At 46.3% G+C, this 17,517-nt stretch overlaps 1 long non-coding RNA gene and 1 pseudogene across 1 annotated transcript; both read left to right on the top strand.

The window, feature by feature from the left end:
* Nucleotides 1-5,188: 5,188 nt before the first annotated feature.
* LOC120850837 lies at nt 5,189-14,501 on the top strand. Its single transcript, XR_005718226.1, has 3 exons — nt 5,189-5,268; nt 5,964-6,059; nt 14,404-14,501. It is a non-coding gene; the product is annotated as an uncharacterized LOC120850837 (long non-coding RNA).
* A 64-nt stretch (nt 14,502-14,565) lies between these two features.
* LOC115326007 lies at nt 14,566-16,748 on the top strand (annotated as a pseudogene).
* Nucleotides 16,749-17,517: the final 769 nt, after the last annotated feature.

The following is a 17,517-nucleotide window of genomic DNA, read 5'->3' as shown; positions in this document are numbered from 1 at the left end:
CCTCTCCACAAGCAGTGCACACTGTATCAATTTCCTGGTACTTCACTCTGTATGTTCTGGTTCGCAGAACACCCGTTCTTGCCTCAAACAGCAATGAGCTTCCCCTAGAATTGTCATAAATGCTTTCTTTGGCAATAACTCTTTTGTTTAATCTATAGCTTTCCAGAGCCGTCTTTGTCTGCATTCCCTCTAGCCACCGATCTCTTTCTGTGGCCTTAACTTTCTTCTTAACTGAGACTTGCTCTTCCGTATCTTCGCTATAACCCAAAAACTTTCCTCTTAATTTCCTAGTGCGCTGTCTCCACTTTGTGTCTACACTCCTCATGTATAAATAGCTGAAAACCTTTCGTGCCCATTGCTCCCCGTCCATTTGCCTCAACCTATCCTCAAATTCTACCTTGCTCACCGCTTTCCTGCTCTCAAATGATGCCCATCCCATGCCTCCTTGTACTCCCTGGTTTGGCGTTTTGCAATGTGCCCCCAAAGCCAGTCTACCTACTCCGCGCAGTTTTATTTCTAGTCTCGCATGCACTTCGGATTTCATGCATAGCACTGCGTTTCCAAAAGTCAAGCCAGGCACCATGACCCCTTTCCAAATCTCTCTCACCACCTCATAGCTGTTGTAATTCCAAAGTGCTCTATTTTTCATTACAGCTGCATTTCTGTTGCCCTTACCTACTATATACTTTTCATGGTCTCTGAGATATTCTGCACCATCAGATATCCATACTCCTAGATACTTGTATTTACTAGCTCTCTCAACTGTAATATTCTGTATCTTCAGCCTCTCAACTTCATCCTCGTTAAAAATCATGACTGCCGATTTTTCGCTACTGAATTCTAAACCTAATTCCTCTCCTTTCCTACCACAGATGCTCATTAATTCCTGCAACTCTGTCCTGTTGTTAGCCATTAGTACAATATCATCCGCATACATCAATCCCGGTAAGGATTGCTGAATTTTTTGGCCTAGCTTACTGTAAGAAAGGTTGAACCCAAGCCCACTCTTCTCTAGTCTATCCTCCAATCCTCTCAGATACAACATAAACAGCAAAGGCGATAACGGGCACCCCTGCCTAAGGCCTCGTCTTATCTCTATTTTCCCTGTCGCCTTTCCTTCCCATGTTATAATCACCTTGTTATCTTTGTAAATGTTCCTTAATAGTGCTGTTAGTCCTTCATCTAGGTTTAAGTTCTCCATTATGTCCCACAGGTTTCTTTGGTTCACATTGTCATAGGCACCCTTGATATCCAGAAATGCCAGCCAGAGCTGTCTGTTTTCTTTTTGCGCTATTTCTATACACTGTGTTAGAGAAAATAAATTGTCCTCCAACCTTCTTTGTTTTCGAAACCCGTTCTGTAACTCGCCCAGTATGCCCTCGCAATCTACCCATCCCTCCAGTCTGTTCTTTATAATCTGCATTACCAACCTGTAAATAACCGGTGTCACGGTTATAGGACGATAATTCCTAATATCAGACTTATCTCCCTTTCCCTTATATATCATACTCATCCTACTAAGCCTCCATTCATCTGGAATATTTCCTTTTGTTATCATGGTACTCACTACCTCCCTTAGTTTTGCCTTAGATTTAGGACCCAAATTCTTCACCAGCTTTATAGGGATACCATCTGTGCCTGTCGAAGTGCCACTAGGGACTCTTCGTTCCGCCTTTTCCCATTCTCTTTGTCCAAAATCCGCGATGTCACAAACTAGACTGCTACTTCCTTCTTTTCTCCTATCTTCCACATGTACCCGTTCCCGAAATTTCTCCTCCATCACTGCTCCTATATATTGTATCGCATTATCTCCCTCTAATTGATCTCCCTGATGCGAGAGTATGAACCTCTGTCTAGCTTGCGTTGTTTCACCGAGTGAGTTCAAGTGCTCCCAAAACTTCTTGGCAGCGTTTCTATCTTTCTTACTTACATTACTCATCCATTCCTCACCCTTTCTCTGAATTTTCGCATTGATCAAACTGGATGCCTCTCGGCGACATGTTATAAAATTGTCCCATTTTCTTTTTACTTCCGTTTCGGACTCCCCACTACGCTTGGAATACCTGTGTTCTCTAGAGGCTTCCTGACGTTTTTGTATCGCCTGCTTCACTTCTTTGTCCCACCAACTTTTTGGTCTATGTCCTTGCTTCCCCTTTCGTTTACTCTTAACTTTGTCTAGTTCTAGAGCAAAAAGCCTAGTTAGGCTCTCATAGGTCCAATCTGTATGCCGTTGCCCTGAAACTGCTGCCTCTACTCTTTCAACAACTATTTCCAACTCTTTGTCGCTGCAGAAAGTTTGCTTTGAATTATGTTGTCTAGTTTCTTCTTCTGGCAAAATTCAGCTTAATACGTTTGTGATCACTACCAAGACTTTTGGAACCTTCTTCATCTATTTTCATTACTTGTAACTTACCATATATTTTGTGTGACATGAGTACGTAATCTATAGTTGAATGCAGATTGCCAGTTTCCCAAGTTATGTGCCCGTCACACTTCTGACTGGTATTACATAAAACTATGTCATGTTTTTCCACCAGTTCTAGTAATATGCTTCCAGTTGAGTCCGTACACCCATCCAGACCCTCAATATGGGCATTCATGTCTCCCATAATAATTATTTCGGAGCCTTCCCCTAGTTCACTAATGTCTCTTGATATGCAATCAATCATTTTTCTGTTTTCCTCTTTAGCACCTGTCCCTGTCCATAAGTAAACCACCCCAAGGACTGTTGATTCCCCAGCGACTTTTCCTTTCAGCCACAAATGTTCGGCGCACTCCTTTCTGATCCTTTGAAAGTTCATATTCTTCTTAATAAATGCTCCAATTCCACCTCCCTTCCTCGTTCCCTCCATTCTGTTGCATTCTTCCCACACATAGTCAGGGTTGCAAGGTGGCTGCTCCATGTCTCTGAGATGTGTTTCCACAAACCCATACACCATTAAATCCTCCTTTCTTAGTTGCTCCTCTACCTCTTCCCATTTTAACCTATTTCTACCACCCTGCATGTTAATATATCCAATGTCTGATTGTGCTGTTTTGTTTGACCCGTCGACATACCCGCCACCAAGCGGTGGAAAAGACGGCGGAAACTAGAAAGAAGTAGTGGGATCAGGCGCCGAACGCGCGCCACGCATTGCTGAGAAGTGGCGAGCGTAGAAAGGTCCCGGATGTACGCGGCGGCGCTGTGGTCGTATGGGCTGGATGATCCGACCGGTTCCGAGCGTTCCCAAGGCCTTCGGCGAGCAGGTTTGGCTTGCGGTTTGGCCGTTTGGCGGTTTGGCCGCGCGAAGTAGCTCCCGTCCTGAACTAATCTTTATCCCGTGTTTGCTATCGGTTATGGCCAATGAAGTGTCATGCGAATTAGTGTTTAATAGCGTATCAAACGCAATGCGAGCCATTCTGGCCTCCCGCTTCACGCAGCCTATCCAACCCATGCTTTAGTGGCGCTCTCCCCAGCCATCGACACGGAGTGCGGTAGTTGTGAGCGCTCGCTGAGCTCACTACCGCTCGTCTAGTTCACGGCCACCCAAGCCAGGACCGGGGACGTCATGAAGGAGGTTATTTTTTGCTTGTTTCCAAATAAAGCGAAATTAGAGAAAAGAGAAGTTTCACTAAGTTGCTATGTTCAGTGCGCTCAGGTTCAGTGCAAATTAAAAACCAGTCAAAAAGTCGTTGCAGGGCCCCTTTAAACCGGAAAGCAGGAAGAACAAAGCTTACGAGCTGGCTATGATCTAAAATCGTCAATTGAATTACAACAAACTTGAGTTATTATCACAATGGTGAATTTGGACGATAACGTAAAAACGTCTCAATAAAGTTTGCCACTAAAAAACGTAACGCAGTTCTTAAAAACGTTTTTTTTTTTTTTTTTTTTTTTTAAATTCAACGTGAGCTTTGAGCTCCCTTTCTCTTCCCACTTATCTCTGAACAAGGGACTACTTCTTTTCACAGGAAAACTTGAAAATAACTTAAGTGAAAAATGAAGCGACGACCTCTGTTACACAAAACTTCAACGAAGAAAAGACAACTCTTGGAGACGACACCCTTTGCGACGCTTCTCTGAAATGCGGGTATGACGTTCAGGTGTAACCCGAAATTTCCGATGACGCACACAGAAAGTTGGGACGGAATTCTGGACAGGAATCTCCCCACGAATTGAAATTAGGGGGGGGGGGGGGTCTTAATTTTTACGGGTTGGGGGGGGGGCATTAAGAATAGAGGAGTCGTTGCGAATTAAGGGACTGCCTTCAGGAAAAGAAGGGGGGGATGTACACCCTTCCTAGAAGGGGGGGGGGGGGGGGGTGGGTGTAGGGAAATCACTGGTTCTAGAGATACAGTGAACTACCTTTGTTCGGGGTTCTTTTTCTGAGTATCGCCTGAATCCTTAGTCAAGAGTCACGTCGTGGTTTTTGTTTCGAAACCGGGAACCGCAGCGTTTGTGGTTATATCAAAGGATACAACAAATGGGCAGTTTTAGAATTTTACTCTGGTACTGGCCAACCGTCTGACAGACTCTTCCGGAAACGTCTCTGAAGCGCGGGCAAGATCCCCAGAATCGCACAAAAAAATGCTGACCTTGGAAGTTGCAACCCCGAGGGCGCTAAAGGGCGGATACAAACGCAATGAATAGGTTCCATGTAGGTCGGCTTTTGTTCATACGTAACAGAGGACATATCCGCCAAGAACACAAGTCGTTATTGGTTTAAAAGCCTGCGGTCTGAACTCCTTTGCTATTTGTCTCCTTAAGCCCACAAATAAGGAAATCTAAGTTTGGGTCAACCGCCAATTGTGGTGTGAAGGCGAACATAGATGGGCAGTTGGGCACTGCGGGCGTTGATGACGGCAAAGTCGGATCTTCCACCGGAGCGCTCTTCAGGCCTTTGAAATGCTATGAATCCCGAAGCACATTCCGCTCGCAGATCTGGCTCGAGTTGGTCATCTTCCGCTCGCAGATCTGGCTCGAGTTGGTCATCTTCCGCTCGTAGATCTCTGGCAGCGCCCGCTCCATGGAGCGCCTCCGACCCCGCCGAACTTGCTGCGCAAGATTTCAGAGATCTTTGCGGAAGTTGACAGAGCGCACTACGTCATTTCCTTCTAACTCGGCAATGTGCATGCGCGGCGAGGTTGGCGAGGTCTCCGGACCGGTCGGGCCGTCGAGTTGGATCTGTTCGGATCCGTCGGTCGTTTACGCGGGATTGTGACGGCTCGAACTCTTCTACCTCGCGTAGATCAGGGATACAAAGCCGCGGGACTGGAGCGTGGTAATTCGTAAGTGTTGACATTTGTGATCGTGAGAGGAAGAACGAGAAAAAGAACGACAGAAAATCCGAAGCGGACGCAATGTTATGCCTGTTCATTCTGCAGTCAATGATTGTTTACTTTTTTACACAGCATGCCGCCGGCATTTTCTCGTGCAATAAGCAACAGATTAGGCAAGGACCGTGCAAGTGATGGTTTGTTACCCCTTTGTGTTTATTCAAGTCTTACCAGCAATCTGAACTCCACCGATGGCGATCACTGCGCGTGCCCCGCCGCTTCGAGGCGGCCGAAAGGTATTTGACGGTGGGGAACGCGGACGTCTTCCTCCTTATTTGCGATACGGGCTCCACGGTATGGACATTTCCGCCCGGCCTGCCTCGCGTGTTATTTCTGTAGCTAAACAGTGACAGTTGTGACTGGTCGCCGGAAAGCTCAGTCGGCTGAGGCGTCGGTCGGCTTGTCAAGTCCGAGCAGCGGCCATTTTGAATGGTCGACCGTTTCGGGCGAATCGGTGGGTCACTCCGAAAATGCATGTCCACCTTCCGCTCGTCGATTTGGTGCGGGTTTTGCGGAGCGGAATTTGGCCCCCCTCGCGGATTTTGGAAAGTGCTCCGGATATACCAGTGGAATTCTCCATAATTAAAAAAAAAAAAAAAAAAAAATCCGATTTTGCAACACAAGGGTTATTCTTATCGCCTGGATAGACTGAACAAGGACAGATGACATGGAGGTGCTCTAAGAAAGACTGCAAGGGTCGAGCCACGACCGCCGGGTGCTACAGTGAACTGACCCTCGTCAACGTAAGCCAACAGTTATTGTACCTTAAAATTTAACTTCTGTCTCGGGAATTTTTCCCTTCCCAGAACTCAATAATACAATTGAGGTAAACGTAAACTCTTCGGTGGACATCCACCTGGTTAGGCTCCGTCGGGCTCCGTACGTCGGGCTCCGTACTATTATGTTTTGGTTCGAGTTTTCCTTTCATTCCCAATTGAGCTATTACGTACGTTGTTGTACTCCCGATAGCTCCGAGTCACCTTCAGTGTCATGGGCGTACCAACCGGGGGGGCAATGGGGGCACTTGCCCCCCCAGTTCTCAGAGTGGGGGGGCAAGGCATGCGTTTTGCCCCCCCTGAAACGGCCGCCACTGGGCAGAGCAGACACAGGCCGGCGGCGCCCAAGGAATACCAAGGGCACTGCCCCCGACCCGCGCGGGCATATTTTTAACGCGCAGGCGATACAAACCCTAGCAACGGTGCTCACGCACGCCGGATTGGCTGGTTTGTGGAGCCTTGCTTCACGAACAAGGCTACACGGTAACCTAACGGAGTCCATCCGCGAGACATGGGCCGGACGGGCCGTCCAGACCAGGACGTAGGCCCTTACACAAAATAAAGTTTTGCTTGCTTGCTTGGAGATAGGCGCTGCCGCCGTCAACATAGGCAGCGGATGCAATGCGAGTTTCCGAAGAGGTAGCGTAACTTAGTGGTGAGATGTCTGCCTCATACGTGTCAGACCCGGGTTCTATTTATGGTGTGGGCCGGCTTACTTCTTTTTCTTTTTTTTCTTGAACATTTTGTTTTGTCGAGGCATTTGGCGATATTTACATTTCTTTTTTACCATTAACACTAAAAAAACGAATGTTGTTGACGAAACATCGCTAAACTAAATCGTATCGACTCTATTTACGGAAGTGCATGGGCGGCAGCGGGGCTTGGGTTGCCGACCGGACGCCGCAAAGCGGCGTGTACGGGGGGTGGGGGGGCTAGGTGGGTTAATAGATTTGTAATTAGCAGCCGCACACCGTCACCGCGAAGCGGCGTGAACGCAGGCGCCGGGGTGGGTTAACGCGCTTCGAGTGATACACGAGCAGCCCATCCGGCGTGAGCGTCGTTGTTAGGGGTTCTATCGCCTGCACCGTAAAAGGAGCAGTGTGTGCACCTCCTGTAGTGGGCAAGAATTCCTACATTGGAAAGAAGCGGGGACAAGCCCTTTCTTCAAATGCGTCAAGTCTTCTTGAGCTTCGGAATACAAAGAAACGCCACTATTCGGAGCTAATCCCACAGTTACTCGACCTCTCTTGCGTCGTGTCTGTTCGCTCCCCGCGCCTCGTAGCAGTGTTGTTGCAGTGGGGGGGCTCGTTAAAATTTTGGGGTTTTTTGGACTATCTAAATCACTTTCTTCCTTCCCATCCCCCCCTTTTCTACTCCGCATGCTTCCCCCTCTGCAAATACCAGCTGACCTTCCGTCATCTTTTCTGTGTTGATAGGCAAAACAACCACTAAAATTAGAAAGTAATTTGTAATTTGAGTGGAAGTCACTCGGAAAAGTAGTTAAAGTAAACTACGAATTACTAGAATATAAATGTAATTAAAGTTACTAAACTACCCAGAAAAGTAGTTAAACTACAGTAACTTGAGTAAAGTAGTTGAACTACGTACAAGTCTGGCCCGGCAGGCGCTCTGCGTAAGGGTTTTCACCTATCTGCCTAGCCCCGCACACCATCACATGGGCCAAGAAAGGTGTAGTTTTACTGCAGAGGAGAAATCAGCAGGGTCCAAGATGGTGACAATGGAGGATGGGGGACTGTTCCAGTGTCTGATGGCTTGAGAAAGGAATTACCAATTGAAAGCGTTAGTAGAGTCAGAAATGTGCTTGATGGTGCAGACGTTGTTGAGGCGAGAAGATGTTCGGTCGGGGGGTAATAACAAAGTGGTTTTGAGGTCGGGAATGTGGTAGTAGATTTTGTGAATAAAGCACAGCTGAGAGACTTTTCTGCGAAGCTGCAAAGAGGACATGGTTAGTTCAGTTTTTAGCGCTGAGACACTGAAAAAAAAAAGTCATAAGTGGATGAAATGAAGCGAGCAGCTCTGTTCTGAACTGCCTCTACAGGGTATTGATGAGGTACAGTCGATGGGTATTCCAGATGGTTGAAGCATATTCTATTTTTGGTCTGACGTACGTGTCCAAGGTTAGCTTACGAACAAAGGGTGGAGCCCTTTTTAAGTTACGTCTGCTTAGTCCAAGAGTTCCAGATGAATCGGCAGTAATGACTTCAATGTGGTTATTTTAGGGAAGGTCAGATGTTAGTCTTACACCAAGGTATTTATACACAGTAGCGGTCTCAATCAGATCGGAGTACAAGAAGTAATTAAATGACAGTGTTTTTTTTTTTTTGGTGAAGTGGATTAGTTTGCGTTTATACTTGTTTAATGACATAATCCACTCTTTTGCACCAATTGTTAATTTTCTCTAGATCTTCCTGAAGCTGGTTATTATTTTGCACACAAGTTACTTTGTTATGGATGACGCAGTCGTCGGCGAAAAAGCGGTCTTTTGAAAAAATCCCAATGGGGATGTCATTAATAAATATTAAAAAGAGTAAGGGCCCAAGTACGAACCCCAGGGGAACACCAGGAGATACATTTATTAAGGAAGATTCATGATCATCATGGACGTGACCTGTACACGGGAAAAAAGAAAATCACGAATCTATGCAAACGGTTATTTGGTCGAGGCAAAAAGATGATAGCTTAGAAAGAAGGCGTTGATAAAAAACACGGCCGAACGCTTTGGAAAAAAAAAAAAAAAAAAAAACTGCGTCAGTTTCTTTATTTCAAGGTTCAAGGTTCAAGGTTAGTGTGCAAGTCATGGATGAAGTCGCAGAGTTGTGTTTCGCAGGAAAGTACAGTCTCCGGCGATATGAAAGACCCACTGGGAGCGCGTGGCCGAGGCGGTGGCTGGTGGGGGCGCTGCGAGCGCTCCGGGCAGTTCCATTCTGCTTCGAGGGGAGGACGCTCATTCGGCACTCGGCACAAACTGATAAGCGCGTTTCGCTTTATCTGAGCCCGAGTGAGCGTCCTCCCCTCGAAGCAGAATGCAATTGCCCGGAGGGCTCGCAGCGCCCCCGCCAGCCACCGCCTCGGCCACGCGCTCCCAGTGGGTCTTTCATATTGCCGGAGAGTGTACCTTTTTGAAAACCGTGCTGCTGTTTAAAGAAAAGAAATGGGATGATAGGTGCCTCATGATATTGGAGTAGACGATATGCTCAAGTAGTTTGCAAGAAATTGAAGTCAATGAATTAGGGCGATAATTAGATTCGGAAGAGCGGCTGCCCTGTTTAAAGACTGGGAATTACCCTTCCCACCTTTTGGTCAGATGGAAGGCACCTTTGAGATAAGGACTGAATAAAGATAAGTTTTAAATACTCACTCGAAATAACACTGGTGTTTTTTTTAAATTTTAGAGTTGATGTTATCGGTTCCAGCGGACGAAGTAAGTTTTAGTTTATCAATCAATGTTATAATACCGGCGGAGTTAACGTTAATAGGATGCATGCGCTCGTAAAGCTCTTCAGGGAGAGTGGGGACGGAGTCCAAGCACTCGTTAGTAAACACTGATGAAAAATATTCGTTAAACACAGAACTATCATGGTCGACGTTGCACATCCGACCATTCCTAACTCTCCCCATCTTCCTAAACGTCCGTGTGTGTCCGAACACCAGAAACCGGAATTTTAAAGGTTAAAAACGGCACGTTGCGAATATGGAACGCGCACTTTCATGCAAAGCTGACGTCAAGTGACTCAAATCGAAAAACATGCATATTTACAATATTGTTATCTCTTCTGGTGAAGGCTCAGCAACCGTTGCATCCGTTTTCGCGCACGAAACGGCGACTACCAGAGAAAGTAAGAACGCAGTGATTGCCTTTATTTTAACAATGTAAACACACTTGCAGGCGTGCGCCGATGAAGCCTCAAAATCAAAGCTCTCGTAGTGTGATTCGTGACTGTGCCGGCTACTACCCAACCTCGTTGTCACGCCACTTTCTGGAAGCATACACCAAAATTACAAGTAAACACACAAACGCGACATCGATACAATTATCTTCCAGAATATCACCTTATTTAGTCATAACTGTTTCAATAGGCACTACAAGTTGTATTTATTTTAAGAAGAAGCAAAATTTTTTTCGTAAGAAAAAACAAAATATTAATGTTAAGTCTGGTAACGTTGTAATTTTGCCGAATCATTGCCAAATCTTTAGAAAAGTTGGACAAAAGTTGCGCCGAATTTTCGATTTGGGGGTGGGGGGGGGGGAGAGGGTCTGGTTTGCCCCCCCACTCAAAAACAAGTTGGTACGCCACTGTTCAGTGTGCCATTTTTTATAGTTATATTATAGTTATAATCAGTGTTGGGAACTAATTTAAGTACAAGTACTACTTCAACTAGGTTTAGGAAACTTGTACTTTACTTGAAGTACATTCTCTGAGTATGTACTTGTACTTTACTCACAGCATTTTTTTCTGGTACCTTCCGAGGAAAGTAAAATTCCCGATTTCAAAGTACATTCCCCGAACTTGCTTTTGTTAAATTTTTATCACGAAATGATTCTTTGTCAGCTCCGAAGAAATACTGGGAGGGATATTCTACTCCCACCGGAAAGGTGAACAGGTCGACGCATCGCTCCGTTTGATCTGGGGGCGCGCCGTTCCCGTAGCTTTTTATACTCTCGCTACTTCTCGGTCGGTCAGCGCAAGTGAGGAGGTTTAAAATATTAGGAGAGGACAGTTAATCATGATGGAGCACCTGAGACTGTGATGCGGAAAATTTAAATTTCCAAGTCGAAGTAAAAGACAACGGAGGAGAACGTCACAATGCTTTGAAACATTCTTTTTTGTCTTTTCCTTCGACTTGAAAATTCCTGAATTTTTTCGCACCCCAATCTCAGGTTTCACATTATGATTAATTATCACCAGCTCGCTTGCACAGTCACTGTTTCTTTTGTTTTCATTATGGAGAGGACACTTCTTTGTAAGAGGATTGCTTGCGGAAGCTACGGGGCTGACGTCACACTCTCTCCTAGTACATTTAACTTCCTTAAAAAAAAAGGGTGTCATGGGGTACACCCATAGGGGGTGTAAGTGCTTGTCACATATACTACACCCTTTGGGGGAATACAAGTGCACCCCAAATATGGGAGTACGTGTACACCCGTTGGTGTGGTGCACATGTACACCCTTTTCTACAGAAATCTCACTCGAAGGGAACACAGGTGCACCCCATTCAATGGTGTACGGCTACACCTCTTTCTACACCCAATGAGATGAAAGGGAGCACAGATGCACCCCATTCGATGGTGTACCATTGCACCGCTTCATACACCCGCCTCACTCAAAGGGAACACAGATGCACCCCACTCAATAGTGTACCATTACCCCCCTTTCTACACCTACTGCTCTCAAAGGGAACACAGGAGCACCCCGTTCAGTAGTGTACTGTTACACCTCTTTCTACACTCACTGAATTCGGAGAGAACACAGATGCACCCGATTCAAAGGTGCATGGTCGCAGCACTTTATGCACCCGTTTCATAACTTCATAAACCTATTTAAGACATCAAGGAAAACAGTAAAAAATGTATGCGCCCCGGTGATTGCAAAAAGGCAGGAAAACGGACACACGGTATTGTTTTTAAATCTCATAGAAGTTTATTAGACGGCCTATTTCGTAAACAAGTCCAAACTTGCAAGCAATCTGTCATATCTGAAGACGTACAAAGAAGCTTTTACACAACTGAAATGATTACTAAGCAAACAAGAACCGGGGGTGAGTCTTAGGTAGTGTCCATTCTGCCAGCAGCCGGTAAAATTATTTCCACAAAATTCCACCGGCAGTCGCCATTAATTCATCGAACGACGTTTTGTCGACAGCTCAGATTAGCTTTTCTATATTAGCTTCTCTCCTTTATTTTCTTGTAATGAGCCGCCCCAGAATGTATCCGCGAAGTGACGTGTATGGGTGGGACAGGTGGGCTAACATTTTCGTAATGAGCCGCCGCAGACTGTCGCCACGAAGTAGCGCGAACGGGTCGGCTGGGTCGGTGAGCACGCGCCTCAGAGATACACGCGCGACAAAAAGTCTCTACAGCGTGCATTTTGCGTAGCAAGTGACGATGAAACGTTAAGGCCCGTTCACTCTCTTGCGACCGAGTACGACTGAGAAATACCAGACCGGTTTTTAAGCCTCTTGCGATCTCTTAGGACCAGCTCGGCAGCATCGCATCCAGTCCTAAGAAGTCGCAAATGCTTAAAAGCCGGTCGGTCTCTCTCGGTCTTACTTAGTCGTAAGAGTGTGAATGGCGATGTAGTGTCGATGAAACGTGTCTACAAAACGTGTATCGGCAAAAACGTGTTTTCACAAAACGCCAGGAGAATAAGAAAGTCAGTATTATACCTGCGGTTGTAACATGATTGTAGTCAGCTAATGGCAGGCGACTGCCATAGAATTTCGGGGAAATTATTCTCCCGGCTGCTAGAAAATAGACACTGCTTAATTCTAGAAGTAATCCGGAACGGAACTGTCAATTGTTGCAAAGGAGTAGGTTGCAGAGCACTTACGATGAAAACGCCGGACTCGAAATATGTAATCCGAAATATATGTCGACCCGGGCACTGCAGAACAACACAAAAACGAAAGGAAAGGGGTCCGTGAAGATCCAACACAATGTAGCAGAAGCAGTAGTTCGCCGAACCGAACACTAAACTCATCAGAAGAATTCCTTGGGCTTTTCTGAAGAACTCGCTTGTTGCCGATATACTCGTAGGACATCTCAAACACTAAAAATCTTGGCACACTCGAATACATCGTCGCGGACGAAATCTACGGCAGCCCCGCTGGTCGCGGCACAGCGCACAAGACTCTAGGCCGGGAAGCACCGAGATAAAAAGAAAAAAATATATACTAAGTCATCCATGAAACCTTTACCTTCTTCCGTGCTTTCAGCTTATGGAGAGAAAGAAAAAAGAAAGGAGTATGAAAGTTGCAGCTCCTTCAAGACCAAAAGGGGGTGCCCTCGCAAAGGCTTATCTTCAGGGGCAACCCCACAATGAACACAACGAAAGGATTATTCACTTATATCCTCTTGAAAGTTCGACGCAAAGTTAATAGTGCAGTGGATGCTATCCGTGGCCTTGGCCTTCAGGCAGGTGCCGTGCTCTGCCTTATCTCTAGCTTGGAGACTATAGTCACGTGATACTACCCGGAGACCCAATTCGCCTAAAACAAGCATAGCGCCCACTCTACTGTCAATACCGAGTGAATGGGATAGCTCCATACTTCCTAAGAAGCTGCCAAACCCAACAAGTGACCCCCAAAGGAAAATCCAAGCACAAGCTGATCGGGACGCGCGGCTAGCGTGGGGGTGCACTGATACACCTAGAGGTTTTTAAGGGAGAGGAGGATGCTCATTGTCGGTGTACAAGTACACTGGCTGGGAAACGCAGGGTGCATCTTTTAGGAGAAGGGTGCATGTGCGCCCGATGCACCCGACTACACCCTTTTTTTCTTAGAGTGTTGGGTGCAATGATCCAGTGCAAAGGGTGCCAAATTCAGAAGAGGGACTTCGAAGTTTGGCTCCGTTCCTGAAAATAACTACTCTGTGGCCACTTGACTTTATCAAATATTCGCCGCTGTTTTTGAAAATAGGTCATGCACCCCTGATTATCCGTGGGCATTGCATAGCAGTTAAAAAATCACTGTATAGCGGAATGAAAGGGCATCATGAAAGATTGTATTAAAATACTTGTACTTTACTTGAAAGTACATTGTATTTATGGTACTTTACTTCAAGTACGTTGCACCAAGTGTACTTCATACTTTACTTAAAATACATCACGTCTCATTCACTTTGAACTTTACTTGAAGTACCTTTTAGATGTACTTTACCCAACACTGGTTATAATATATCTGTACATTTCTGGAGACCACTGGCGAGCACCAGGGTCACCTGCCAAATCCCGATGTCTGTCGGGCAAAGCAGGTGATTGCTGCCGTCAAGGAGAAAGCCAGAAACCCGATTATCAACCGCGAATCATTGCGGGACCTACAAGCGAAATAACAAGTAAGTAGAGATGTCTCCACCAGAATCCTAAATAAACATCACGATTCTTTGGATCTGCTCTAGATAGTCGCGGTCATTTGCTCATCCCAAGAAGCGCTATGAATTTATAGACGGCGACCTAATAAATAGTATAAAATGTAGTTTTACTATCTCTCTCTCTCTCCATCTCTCTCCAAAAATCTCAAATACTTTTCTGTTGTGCTGTTCTTAACTGAGTGGAATTGTCGATTTTAATTTTAGGTTCTGAGCGGCTGCAGCTTCCCTCGGTAAGCGCCTTGACCCGTTTGGCACAGAGGCCACGCCGCGCCTTCAACATGCCGCTGCCAGCTCCACAGCACACTCAGGTAACCAACTGCCACAGCTGGCTTGAATCCTTTCCAGACGGGCTATCCTTCTTGCTATATGACTCCGGTTCACAAGAAAAGGACCATCTCCATGTTGGCGAACGACGAGAACTTTTGACTCCTCAGCCAGTATACTGACTGGTTCGCCGAAGGCATTTTTCACGTCTCGCCGTCGCTCTTCCATCAAGTGCGAAGCACGCCTATGTTGCTATACCTTTACATGTATCATATCTGGCGGTTTTACACACTTTTACAGATTTTTATGTAGCTACAGCGAGGCACTTCTTTCTCATTATGTCGCTACAAATGGTAACCGGACAAAAGCTCACCAGACAAAAGCTCACCGGACAGAAGCTCACCGGACAAAAGCTCACCGGACAAAAGCTCACCCGTTTTTTGACAGACACGGACAAAAGCTCACCTCGATTTCTTTTTTTTTTTTTTTTACTATCCGGGCGAAACACGGGCTGAAATAAAGTGCGGACGCAATGGACATTGGACCATTTTTAGGAGAACTTGTAAATCATCCACCATTGAGTTGAGAATTTTTTAAAAATACTTTGAAAGAACTGGAGTTCGGCCTTTTGGAAAAGTACAAGACAGTTGACCAATTTAAAAAACAATTGTGCGGGATTTTAGATAGGCTTGGGTTCCTTCCACCACAGCTTGTTCCACAAGAACTGATCACCAGGGAAAAGTCTACCGGTGACATAGCTACCTACTGGACTATTTTGATTGCACGTATTTCATCGGCCGCTTCCGTTATGCTTCTGTTCCATCTGTGGCGGCACCCAGAGCGAATTCTTCCCTTCGCCTGATTCTGCGCCGACGGCGACCGGAGTTTCCCCCGGTACGGTGGAATATGTACGACACCACTCTTCAAGATAAAGACCGGATGAGCAACACCTGCAAAAGATAGAGTACCGGGTTCCAGAAGCCCGTCGGCCACGCTCATCCAAGCCTTTTGAGGCTGATTGAATGCCTACAGCAAAATCAGGCGCTCGTTGCCACGGCATTGACAAAAGCCCGGAGAGGTGAGCCCACCGTAAAGCGGGTGCGAAAAATTACTCTGCACCTGCAGAATCGTCTTAGAAATATTTGCGAGGGCTTGCATGTACATCGAGATCTACCAAGACTGCTGGAGCTAGTGGGGCACTGCATTCGCTTCTAACCAATCGATAAATAAACTTGTTTCTACTGAAATCAACAAACCATGCGCCTGTGAGATTTAATTTATCGTTGCCTTTTTGTGTCGCACGCATGCACCTAAGTTGTCCGCACTCGTGTTAAGACCAACATGAAATTTTCTCGTGGTGAGCTTTTGTCCGGGTCTGTGAAAATATGGGTGAGCTTTTGTCCGGGTCTGTGAAAAAATGGGTGAGCTTTTGTCCGGTGAGCTTTTGTCCGGTGAGCTTCTGTCCGGTGAGCTTTTGTCCGGTGAGCTTTTGTCCGGGATTCGCTACAAATATAGTACGTTCTTACTTTGCAGGTGTATGCGATCCACGGACTAGTTCAAGGCAAGGTGTTGCCTCTAGTCTACTGCGTCATCACCAAATGGTGCCAGGAAGCCTATGGTCCCGTTTACAGGACACTCGAGGGTCGTTGCCCCCGACTGGCACCCCAGACGTTGATGATGAATTTTGAAGTGGAGGCGAGCGAAATTTTCAGTTGGTGTTCCCGACAGTCAAAGTAAAGGTGTGCTTCTTTCACTTAAAACTGTCGTTTGTTCGCCGGATGCAGGCGGAGAACCTCACCGTCAGGTATAGAAGTCAAAACACGTTAGGAGCTCTGAACTCTTTATTCTTTTACACAGATATCATGAAGACGGGGACTTCTGCAGGAGAGTAAGCATGGTACCAGCACTGGCGTTTGTTCGACCTGGAGACATTGCGCAAGGTAAAGGAATTTTCGATTACTTATTTTATTAAGCGAACCTTAGATAAAGTTCGTGCGAGATTGATTTCCGTCGCGCTTGGTTCTTTTGTGCTTTTGCGGCGCATTTTGCGTTTGTTTTTGCCCAGGACTCGAAGAGCTCCGCTCAATCAAATGTTCCAGTACTTCAAGAGCGTAAACGTGGGTGTCAGCATCAAAAGGAGTCGCTCGTGGAGGCCACAACTTTTCTCGCATGACTTCTGGAGCTGCTACGAACGAATCTCCGAAGTGCTGCCGAGGATAACAATCCCGTCGAGTCCTGGCGCAATGCGTCCCGGAAGCTGCATCATCCGGACACGTACAAGCTAGCGGCCGCCTTCTAAAAAGAGCCGAGCTTTAGAGGGCAGAAACTGGCGCATGTACTTTGTGAAAAGCCTCAAAGAAGCAGCAAGGCCACCTACGCTCGTGTAGCGAAGATTCTGAGGAAGCTAGTTGAAGAGTACGACCAAAGGCGCATGCTAGACCACCTCCGCGGTGTTTCACAGTCCTCATAGAAAGGTAATCAATAAACAACTATATCTCCAAAACTTTGTATCTTGCTTCTGCATTTCAAGTTTGCGACCATTGTATCTTTTAGACTTCCGAAAGATGTGCGCGTTCGAAATGCGACTCCTTTTGGTGTCAAAATTTTAACTCTCTGAATACATGCATTTGAGGACCCTAATCTCTATCATTCCCAAGGTACGCACATGTGCTCTCGTGGCACGCGCTCTAATGATACGCGCTCTCCTGTCGCGTGCTCTCTCGTCGTTGCTAGCCTATACTCCGTTTCACCTATAGGTTGTACCGCAGCGAAGGCTAGAAGCGCGAGTTCGTAACGTTGGCAGCTGCCCTTAATGCACGAGAGCTTGTGCCGCCGAGATCTGCTCCAGTGCAGGGAGCTCGTGCTTGTAGCCTTCCCTGCGGTACACCATAAGGTGAAATAGAGTAGTGTTGTGCGCTGTGCTGTTATACAGCCGTTTGGCTCTACTAAGGTCATTTTCCGGTGCAAATCCATATACGGTGCCGTAAAGTTTGATGCAATTCACGTGTGACTTTACGGCAGTTTTTAGTACAGATATTTAGACCTATCGTCCGG

The sequence above is a fragment of the Ixodes scapularis genome, unplaced genomic scaffold, assembly GCF_016920785.2.
Source record: "Ixodes scapularis isolate PalLabHiFi unplaced genomic scaffold, ASM1692078v2 PGA_scaffold2__306_contigs__length_199485367, whole genome shotgun sequence".
NCBI classification, from domain to species: domain Eukaryota; kingdom Metazoa; phylum Arthropoda; class Arachnida; order Ixodida; family Ixodidae; genus Ixodes; species Ixodes scapularis.
Note: the sequence above shows the minus strand (reverse complement) of the source record. Positions and strands in the feature narration are given on the sequence as shown.